Below are 10,726 nucleotides of genomic sequence, written 5' to 3'. Positions count from 1 at the left end.
CAGAGGGTAACAAAGGTTTTTCCCCAATACATATCAGACAGGAAGACTGCATGAAATACATCTTGATGGAAAGCAATTATATTTTTTACTAAAATCATGAACAGAAAAACAGTCCTAATATTTTTTTCACTAATAATTATCATAAATGACACAATAATATTATATAAAATACAATACCACTGTGTTGCTATCACTATAGATGTTAATTTAATGCTTTATTATGTACGCATTGATAATAGAGCCTGTTTTTTTTTTTTTTTTTTTTTTTTGTTTTTTTTTTTTCCGTGCTAAAGGCTGGATGGCTGAGTATTTTTTCCACGCAGTTTTATAAAGAAAATAAAGAAATGCTTAAAGGACAAAGGGTGTTAGTGATGGTGATATTTAAAGATACCACAGGTGAATAGAATGAATCTGGAAAATGTTACTACAATCTTGGAAGATGAAGTTATGTTGGTTTTGTCATTTGAAAGGTAGAAGATAATTCTGAGATATTTGGTTGGCTTGTGTGACAAAAGTTCTGGTGAGTTTTACTTTACTACTACTAGATGCTTTTTACTTAACCTACCACATCCCCAGCTGTCCTTTAGTTTAATTAAGTATGTTCTCCTTAGGCTTATGTAGTCAAATAAATGATCACTGTCATTAAAATCTTAATGATCTATACTTAAAGAAACTTATTTAAATCTCTTTTTTGAGCTTTATGGTGATCTGTGCATAACCTTTTATGTGTTTATTAAAGCACTAAATATCAGTGACTGTTTACCCACAGTATTGTATGCTATTATCAGTTATATTTGAATGCTCTGTGTAACTAACAGAATATTTTTAAAACACTGTCTGCATTATGTAATGCTTATTGCCATACTGATGAATTGTAGTGTTTTTAAAAAGACCAGAATATGCATAGATTAAACGTCTTACTCTCTGTTCTAAAGGCAAGGCTCAGACCTGCAGAAAATTCAACTGCACTGAAATTCCATTCCATTCCATTCCATTCCTGCCCATTATAACACTCATAAGTAAATTGAGATGAGATTTAAATAATTTCACTGCTACAGTTGGACAACAGGTAAAGTTTGTCAGGTAATGACTGCTTTTGCAAAGCAATGTTACACAGAGACTCTTGTAACCACTAAGACAAATCTGAAACAATTTCCCAGGGCTTATATTTATTAGTTTAATGAATGAAAGCATCCCATATAATCCTGCCACATAGAAGTACTGTTCTAATATATTAAGGTTATATAGGATAGGAGTATAGGTACTTTATTAGCTAATGAGTAATAGACACAGGATAAGATTCTTCATCTGTATTGGTTTGGTTTCTTATAGGCTGACCTACTGGTAAAAGACACTAACAACAAAAAAAAATAAATCTCCTATTCCAAAAATTAAATCTAAATATTAAAGGTAAATATAATAACATAGAACAAGCAATAATTTATGCAATTTCGCAAACATGAAGCTGAGGTTATGCTATAGACATTGATTAAAAGGCCTCTGGAAAGAAGTCTAGTTTATTGGTTGGAAAGAAAAGACTATATTGGGAGTTGCTGAACCTCAATAGACATGAGGCTGCCACAGCACCATTTTCCAGGGCCAGGCAGTCACCAGGCTGAGTATTAACTCAATGTATACATACATATACATATGGTCAGCCACACAGATGAACAGAGACAGAAGACACTTTGCTCACACAAATACAAAAAGCATCAGCAGCCTTTCATCCTGGCTGATGTTGTTATTATATTCTTATTATTATTATTATTATACATAAGCTTTGCCCTAGACAGAATCTATCCTCATTTAGTAATTTGCATTATTATCATTCACAGTCAAACTCAGCTGATTCCTGGGCAGTCATCTTCACCTATAAAATGAATAGTGTTACTCTCCTTATCATTGAAATTAGATTTTTTTTTTTTTTTTGGTTATGTTAAACTATTATGCCCATATGACTTCTGTTATAAAGCAGATACAAATTCATTTTGAAATATATTGTATAAAATGCACATTTTTCTCTCCCTATTGATACTAAAATATGAAGTACATAGGCAAGACTTGGAAAGCTACTTTCTATCAAGTCTATTTCTCCTTGAACAAGTTAAGGAGCATTGCAGCATAAATATCGATAGAAACTAGTCTGTTGATTCGTGTGGTACATTTTACCTCTACTAGAAACTAGATTAACTCAAGTCATTTTCTGTTCTATTTATGGTCTAAGATCCTGGACCAAGTCTTTCACCTGGAAATTTTTACTCTTACTTTCCTAAACACACAGGTTAGTATCTGAATATACATCTGACAGAGTTTCCTAAAATTCCCAATGTCCAATTTTGTATGAATTGTTATCACAGTTCCATATACATGGTGCTTATATTTCACAGAACCACAGAATAGTTGAAGTTGGAAGGGACTTGGAGGTCATCTGATCCAACCCACCCACCTCCCTAGAACCTGTTGACCATGACAATGCCCAGACAGCTTACAAGTCAGTGACACCAAATCACAGTGTGAAAGTATAATAGAGGCTACTGAAGAAAATGCGATTTCAATAGAAGGTCATTCAGTAATTTCTAAAACCTTGAAGATTCATTCTTCTATGGATGAACAGACAGTTTCAGAGAAAATAAAGGCTTATTGAAATTTAAATCAGATACAATGGTTGGTACAGACTTTCCAGGAAAAAGTAAATGGTATATAATTAATATATATATATATTTATTCATATGTCTATCCAGCACAAAAAAAAAAAAAAAAAAAAAAAAAAAAGCATGATAGGGAACCTTCTTGTTAAGAATTTTCATACCTAACTTCGGGAACCAAATGTTTCAGATGATCCTAAAAGTATTTTCCTTTGTAATCCTTATCTGATTTTCTTTTGTGTTTTCTTGTCAGTAATTGGTATCAATCCCCAAAGAAATATATTTGTCAAAATCACCTGGGTTTCTTTTTCTTTCCTAGTGCACTCAGAACTTGGGCTGATTAAATTTTGTATTTCATTTAATTAAGAATTGTTTGTTGCATCTGCAATAGCACATGGACCTTAAGTCTCATTAAAAATCACAGCTGTAATAAAGTTTCTGTAGACACTGTTTCAATCTTTCTTTTTACTATTCCTCCCTTGCCCTCTTTACCTTCCTTTCTCTTCATCCTTCTGCCTCTCTTTCACTGTTCAAATCATTGGATTATCTGATAATTCCACTCTATTGTTAGAAAGTATAGCACCCTGTTAGCATCTTTTTAGATGATCTCTTTACAGCTGGGAAGACTGGAGAAATCATAATCTATTTTTTTCATTTGTGCTGCTGCTAGAGGCATGGATAGACCTGCATAGTATTGCCTCAACATGTTCCTACTACTATATTTCCTGTGTTTTATTCATGTTCATAGTAGTTCTCTGCTTTTGTAATAGTATAGTGAAATATACCTTTTAAAGTGTTATCCTACTTTATTATCTTTATTATCACTTTAATTATCTACCCCACATGCTCTAGTATGGGTTAGAATTGTTTAGTTTTATAAAAAGGGAAACCTTAGATATTCTAACAAAAAGACTCAAAGTGAAATAAAGAAAATTAAAGTGGCATATAAATGTGGCATATAGATGCTGATGCAAAACTGAAAACTGATGCAAATAGTAATTATGTTGCATAGGTGTTATCAGAAGCTACAATAAAATTTGATATTGGATTAGAAAAAGTTTGTTCTTTTTAATTTACTTTTCTAAATCCTTTCCTGCCAGACATTTTGTTATTTTCTACACACTACTGTGACTGGACATTTACAAATGCTAAGTTCCTAAGTGTTGTCATTAAAAAATATATATTCTTTGTTAGATTAGTGGATATCCAGAGATGCAAATAAACTTGTCTAGATTTACACTGTTCCAGAGAAAATGAAATTAAATAATTATTTTACATTTAAAGAGCCTCTTTAAGGATCATGGCATATTATATCAAATACAACAGAATATATTATGAGTTTCTTTTTAATCAATTAGTATATATAATGCACATTATTACTGATTATTAATTTATTAAATTGATTACATCAATTAAATGAATAATTGACATACAAATAAAGTTTTCCCCTGACGCTGCTACAAATTTATTCTGGAGTTGAACTCGTTCCACTATTTATAATCCATCTGAAGAACACAAGCTCTCAAAGTCCAAAAAAGTATCTTAACTTTTGAGAGATGTTAAGAAAAGGATGATTCAGAAGTCCTTGAGCACTTTTCATCTAAGTAATGTTCTTGGCAAAGTGAACACTTGTCTGGTTTTGAGAAGCGTCAGATGACTTTGTAGTATAACCAGGGTCTAGACTGCTCAATGAGGCGTATATTATTTCTTCCTATTCTCTATAATGGAAGAATTACTGCTTGAATGGTTTCTTCAGCTTAATCAACAGATCAATCTTCCATAGATTCTAGTACCAGAACAATTTACTTTTATACCCTAACTTTACCTCATTTTCTCCACAATTTAGATACAGGTTTGACTTTTCTTTTTTACCATTCGTAATACTAATTTGAGCTCATGTATTAGTACTTACTTCACTTCCAGTTTGACTTTAAACTTGTAACATATAAAAAACCAGCCAAGATTTTCCAGATCAAACGAAGCGTTTGTTCTGATCTTGCATAGTCTGCAAAGAGAGAAAAATCTGTGCAGCAAGTTTCTTATTTTCTTTTTTTTTTTTTTTTTTTTTTAATTTTTATTTTTAATATGTACCTGTGTCTTTGATTAAACCATATCTTCAGAATAGAATGAAAAACTTCAGGGAAAAAAAAAAAAAAAAAAAAAAAAAAAAGATGTTTCACTAGATCTAAAATGAAAGTAATCCTATACACTAGCTTGCAACAGCAGCTTAGACAGCTGGCCATTTTAAAATTGTAGTGGCAACATCTTAATTGATCATAAAGCCTTATGAGCAATATTGTAGACTCACTACATTTATTGACTATGACCCTCAGAGATACAAACTATACACCAAAGGAAGAAGACTTTGGAATGGCAGGAAATGGTAATTTTTAGCTACAATTTGGCGATAGGAGTTCATATTGGTTGGGGTCAATTCCTTTCATAAAAATAAGATTTGAAGTACTGGAATCTGCTTTTATCATGCTTATAGAATGTTGCAAAGGCCAGGGTTACTTAGAATGGCTATATTTGTTGTGCTGTGTTCCCAGCCCAGCATATGCCCAACATATATATGGAAGGAATATTTTAAAGAGACATAAAGCCTATCTACGATTTTGTTCCTATCCTTCTAGTCTTCTTCAGTTCTGTATATTGCTGCAATACATTGGGACTACAGAGGGAAGGATGTTCCTAATATACAATTCCTTCTTGTGCTGTCATACTCCAGTAGATGGAATTTTTCAAATATGCTAATCACATTCCCTCGGTGCCTGTCTGCCCCTCATACATAAATGTACACAGATAGACCAGTAACTACTAACTAGCTTTGGCAACGCCATCTTCTTCCTTTGATATTTATTATCCATTTAGATTCTTATGCAACCTCTGTCTCATATATTCTGATTTCCCTACCTGGAGGACTTAGACTAGCTTTGTCTGCATCAATTTTAATTTGTCTACAGTATTTAATGAATTTATTTATTTTCAAGATTTGAATTTGTTTTAAATTACCCCTCTTTTTATTTTCTAATTTTAATAATAAAAAGCTGAAAAGAATAATAAAAAGATGAGCTCTGTCACTGTGACAGGACAGCATCTGCAAAAAAAGACAATAGTTATATTAATAGCATCTATCTAAGAATTAGATCTCAGCTTTATATTGTTGTGCATGTACATCTCAGTGTATCCTATTTAGCAGAGTGAATGCAACTCTGAGAGTGCATATTTACTTGCTTACTAATACTTGCTGTTAAGCAAACTACTTTAACTTGAAAAAAAGATGCAGAAATAGGAGTCTAGAAGTAAATGCAAATTTGTAAAAAAAGATATTCACCTAATTTTAATAATCAAAAGACAGGTTTAAATGGGTCATCTATTTTCATTTGTAGTCAATGAGGAGATATAAGCATTTCCACAGTTCGTTCATGCAACTTGCCAAGGGCACTCCTGTATTAAAAGCCATTTAATGTTTTTTTTCTCTCTCCATTGACTGTAAAGGAAACAGATATAACTATCTTAAACTAGACCCTTACTGGGGGCACCAAGTCACAGAAATCTGAATTACGCCCAATAGTTTTTGAAGATATATATGTGTTTGAACATATCAATACAAAACTTTTCTTTTTTACAGCAGTCTTAATTAAAAAATCTCTCTATAAAGTATGGAACAATCCCTTTCAACTACAGAACATTAAAATCTTTTTTTCAAATTCGAAAAGAGTGTGAATATTACATCACAAATATCTAGAAAATCCCACTCTGCTTTGTGAGCCATAAAATTTGAAAGAACAGTCTCATTTAGCTTCAGTAAGTTGGTTATTCAGTGATTTTTTCAATAATTTTACAGAAAAAAATATGTGAATTTATCTGGCAAAAAAGAAAGAAGGAGCTTATTCCTATATCTTTATTTAAAGTTTCCTCTATACTCTTGATTGTCTTTTTGTTTTGATTGCTAATTATGAACAATTCAAACAAATTAGCCACCCCCCAAAACAAACAAACAAACAAACAAAATATCCACACCCACCTTTTAAAATGGCATTATTTAAAAACAGAAAACAGTATTAGCGATTAAGATGACAACACTGAGGAATGAAAAAGGAGGTGCTAAAAAACCTTTTTGATGACCTCTTCAGTTATGATCAAATAAGAAGATAAGTGGAATAAGTCTCAAGCAGGTTTTCCTTCTCCTTCTTTCTCCTTCTCCTTTTGTCTTTTTTCTTTCTCCTTTTGTCCTTTTTCTTTCTCCTTTTGTTTTCTTCTTTTTTCTCCTTTTTTTTTTTTTTTTTTTTCTTGTTGGGAATCCCTATTCCACTTTACCTGCTTGAATTAATTTAAAAATCTCTCACAGGCATTCTACTGCTCTTTTCTGTATTAAAATGTATTAAAATCTGGTATGTATAGTGCACATTAAGCATACTTGCCACCAGATTCAAATATTTCACAGACAGCATTATCTGGAATATCCTTCCTAAACTATAAAAAAGTTCTGATCATTCTGAGATCTATGAGAGACAATGATTATATAACCAAACTCAGATGAAATTTGATCTCATATACAAGCTAATCAATAGAATTATTTTTTCTTTCTTATGGTCTTTCATTGTCTTAAAACTACGAGGTGTTCACAAAAGTATGACTAACAGAATTATATATTGACTCTTGTAATTGACATTATGTATATTAGATTGCTACTTCAAGTTGAAGTGAAGATATAATTATATTCCATCCATATGTTTAGGCTCATTGCAGCAGAATTTGAAAATGAGGAAAACTCTGCTTACAACGTGAGGTATGTCAGATCTACTCTGCTGATAAATTTAAGCTGAAGAAAACTGCATTAATCTACAACCTTGGAAGACACCTCTACTTGTCATGAGGGAAGAAAAGATGGCTTATTATTCCCCAAGCAAAATTTGTTTTTGCCTTGAATCCTACCAAATATTCTGTTCTTTATGATAACAGATGCTGGCTAGAGCAGAAGGAAATGTCTACGGGAAGACCAGAAAAATGGTCAAAGTTCTCTCTTCATTCTTTTTCTTCCCACTTATTGCAATGCAGTATAACATTTACTGTGAAGGAAAGACTGTATCTTATTCATCACAAAACCTGATAACATGAATTTTACTTTTTAAGACTTCTGAAATCCATTTGAATCCAGTACAAGATCCTTCAAAACATGTTCATTGCTTCTGTTGGTAACATGCTATATTGGGCTTATGTGGCAAGGTAATCGTAGTGGGGGAACTGCAGGGGTGGCTTCTGCTAGCAGAGCCCAGCAACTGCTTCATGTCAGATCAGAGCCAGCTCCATCTGGCTCCAAAAGGGACCCTGGCCAGCTGTCTGGTTGGATCTGCCACTGGTGGGGGACTCATGTTGAACCATTCCTGAAGGATGCACACATGGTACTGACCCATATTGGAGCAGTTCATGAAAACTGCTTCCTGTGGGAAGCCCATGCAGGATCAGTTCAGGAAGGAGCAGTGGAGACAAAGTGTTAGGGACTGACCACAGCCTCCATTCCCTGTTCCCCTACACTGCTTGGGGGAGGTAGAGGGTGGTTGTGGGGGGTGGGGGGAAGTGATTTTAGTTTGCTTTTAGTTTCTCACTGTTCTAGTCCGTTAGTAATAGTAAAGTTAGTAATGCAATCAATTATATTAACCTTCCTACACTGTCTGTTTTGCCCATGCTGGTAATTGGTGAGTGATCTCCTGGTCTTTATCTCAACCCTTGAGCCCTTTGTCATCGTGTTTAGTCCCCTTATTCCTTTGAGGTGGGGGAGTGAGAGAACAATGTAGTGGTTAGTTAGCCATCATTGTGAAACCACCACACATGCAGTAAATCAATCTATAATCGATCTAACAGATCTAAGTGTAGGTTCATGGAGAAGAACTAAACAGACTTTCCTCTTTTGTGAACCTTACACTGATTTTATTTTATTTTATTTTTTTTCCAGAGAATGTGAGCAGGTTGTACACAAACAGGCTGTAAAGGAACTTTTTCAATATTTCTGTGAGTTTAAGGTATACCATGATGTCAACATTGGTGACATTTCTCAATGGGCATCCTTTGCTAAGGCTTCTCTGTATTTAAATAGCTTTTTGTATTTAAAGTGAATTTAAAATGCTTTTTGCTTACTCTCACAGTTAGCAAAATTACCTTGATTGCACTGCTTGTTTTGCTGGTGATTTGCAGCTGTCACAGTCTGCTGTTTGGCTTGTTCTCAAATGAAAGAAATGTGGTCACAATAACAGCACTTGTACGCAGAGAAATAGATTTATTTGTAATAACAGAATAAAGTATTAATTATTTTCTTCCCCTTTATATTCTATCGAGAGTGTAGAAATATGTTAAGACATTCACTGTTTGTGTGGTAGAGCAGTCTGATATGCATAACTATCTATAAAAGGTGTTTGCAATTTAAGTGGAGAAAGAAAGTCCATGCCTCTGCATTAGCAAATTGATTTTCCTTAGCAATATCCCTTTTCCTTCCGCTCCTTAAATTCGTATATACTTTCAAATTCTTGTGCATGAATTATATGACTTTTCCACAGTGCTTTGTGACTGTCTGATTGAACTAATCTTGAAATTAAATGGAAATGAGGTAAAATGAATTTCTGAGCGTTATCAAGAAATTCTTATGTACAAATTATCTACTGAACTATACTAGTCACTTCCTCTCACCATGCACTTTTAGATCTTTCTAGTTTATTTGTGAGAAAGAACTCTATCATCCACATTCTACTGTAGGACAGCACTTGTAATTTATAGGCATAATTCCAACAAGAAGGCCATACAATGAGTATGCATGGTGACTGAGAAAATACAAAGCTGTAGGATTTTCAATAGTATATTCAACAGTGCTGGGACCTTTTTTTTTTTTTTTTTTTTTTTTCCCACAGACATTTTCATCACTTATTTCTGTGGTCTCCCTTCCCTCACTAAATCAAGTTTCCTATTCCTTTCTTATCCCATAACCTGGCACACCACAATGGCTTCAAAATTTAGCATTTAAATACTTATACTGTATGTCTCCAGCTCAAACTTCCAATCCCAGAGCCAAGTGCATCCACTTTGTTCATATTGCATAAATTCAAAGGCCGAATGATGATTCAAAATGCACACAATTGTGAGCTAAGAAGTTATAGGCATGGGATGTTTTTGATCTGTATACCTATTTTGCATCTTAAAGGTTTGATTGTTGGTCTGGTGTTCAGAATGTACTTTGGAGTAGACAATATTGCTTTATGACTAAGTGACTGTAAGCCTGACATTGTTTAAGAGCTGATGCTTAGGTAAGAGTACCATTAGATGGGCTGTTGTGTAGCAACAAGCATAGGATGAGTAGGTCCTAGAGATGCTGAAAATAACAAAATAGTAACCTGTGAGAGAACAGTGAGTTTTGTTTCCTTCTGAGGATGCATACCTCTTAGATAGCTATGATAGTTTAGATAGCTTCCATAGATAGCTATGGAATAGCTATATATGGAACTGCAGCTATATTTAAACCGTTGTACTGCCTGGACGGCTTCTAATACTTTGGGAACTGAGGACAGATCTTACTTTGAATAGTCTCATGACTTAATAGTGAGGTGCTAAACTCATTATCAAAATGATAGTCTGTTTGTTGTTGTTGTTGTTTGTTTTTAATTTCCAAAATCTGTTGTGAGCAGGAAATGAACTTCATAGGTGATTGCCACTGGAGTAACAGTGGCAGAAATAGAATACAGATACTTTAAAGTGAAGATATAGATCTTGTGGGGGATCTCTTTCATCTCACAAGAAAATTAGTTTGATATAGTATTTTGTGTAAAGGATAATTCTTCTGGATGCTTTGGAGCGTGCACCTCATGAGAGCACAATTACATATTAGGCTAAGCCATATAAGTTCTACATTCACGATAGAAAGTGTAACCAATAGACTCACCCAGTTCTCAGCGGAATCAGTAGGAGTCTTTCAGTTGACATCTGTGACCACTAAATTGAGTCATGAAAAATACAGACTTCAAATGAATTTGCTAAGATTTTTTTTTTTTTTCAGCAGAGTTTCTTTCAAATAATATTCTCTGATTGTTTACTTT

This window comes from Cygnus olor, chromosome 3 (assembly GCF_009769625.2).
Source record: "Cygnus olor isolate bCygOlo1 chromosome 3, bCygOlo1.pri.v2, whole genome shotgun sequence".
In the NCBI taxonomy this organism is placed as follows: Eukaryota; Metazoa; Chordata; class Aves; order Anseriformes; family Anatidae; genus Cygnus; species Cygnus olor.
This window is presented reverse-complemented; position numbering follows the sequence as displayed.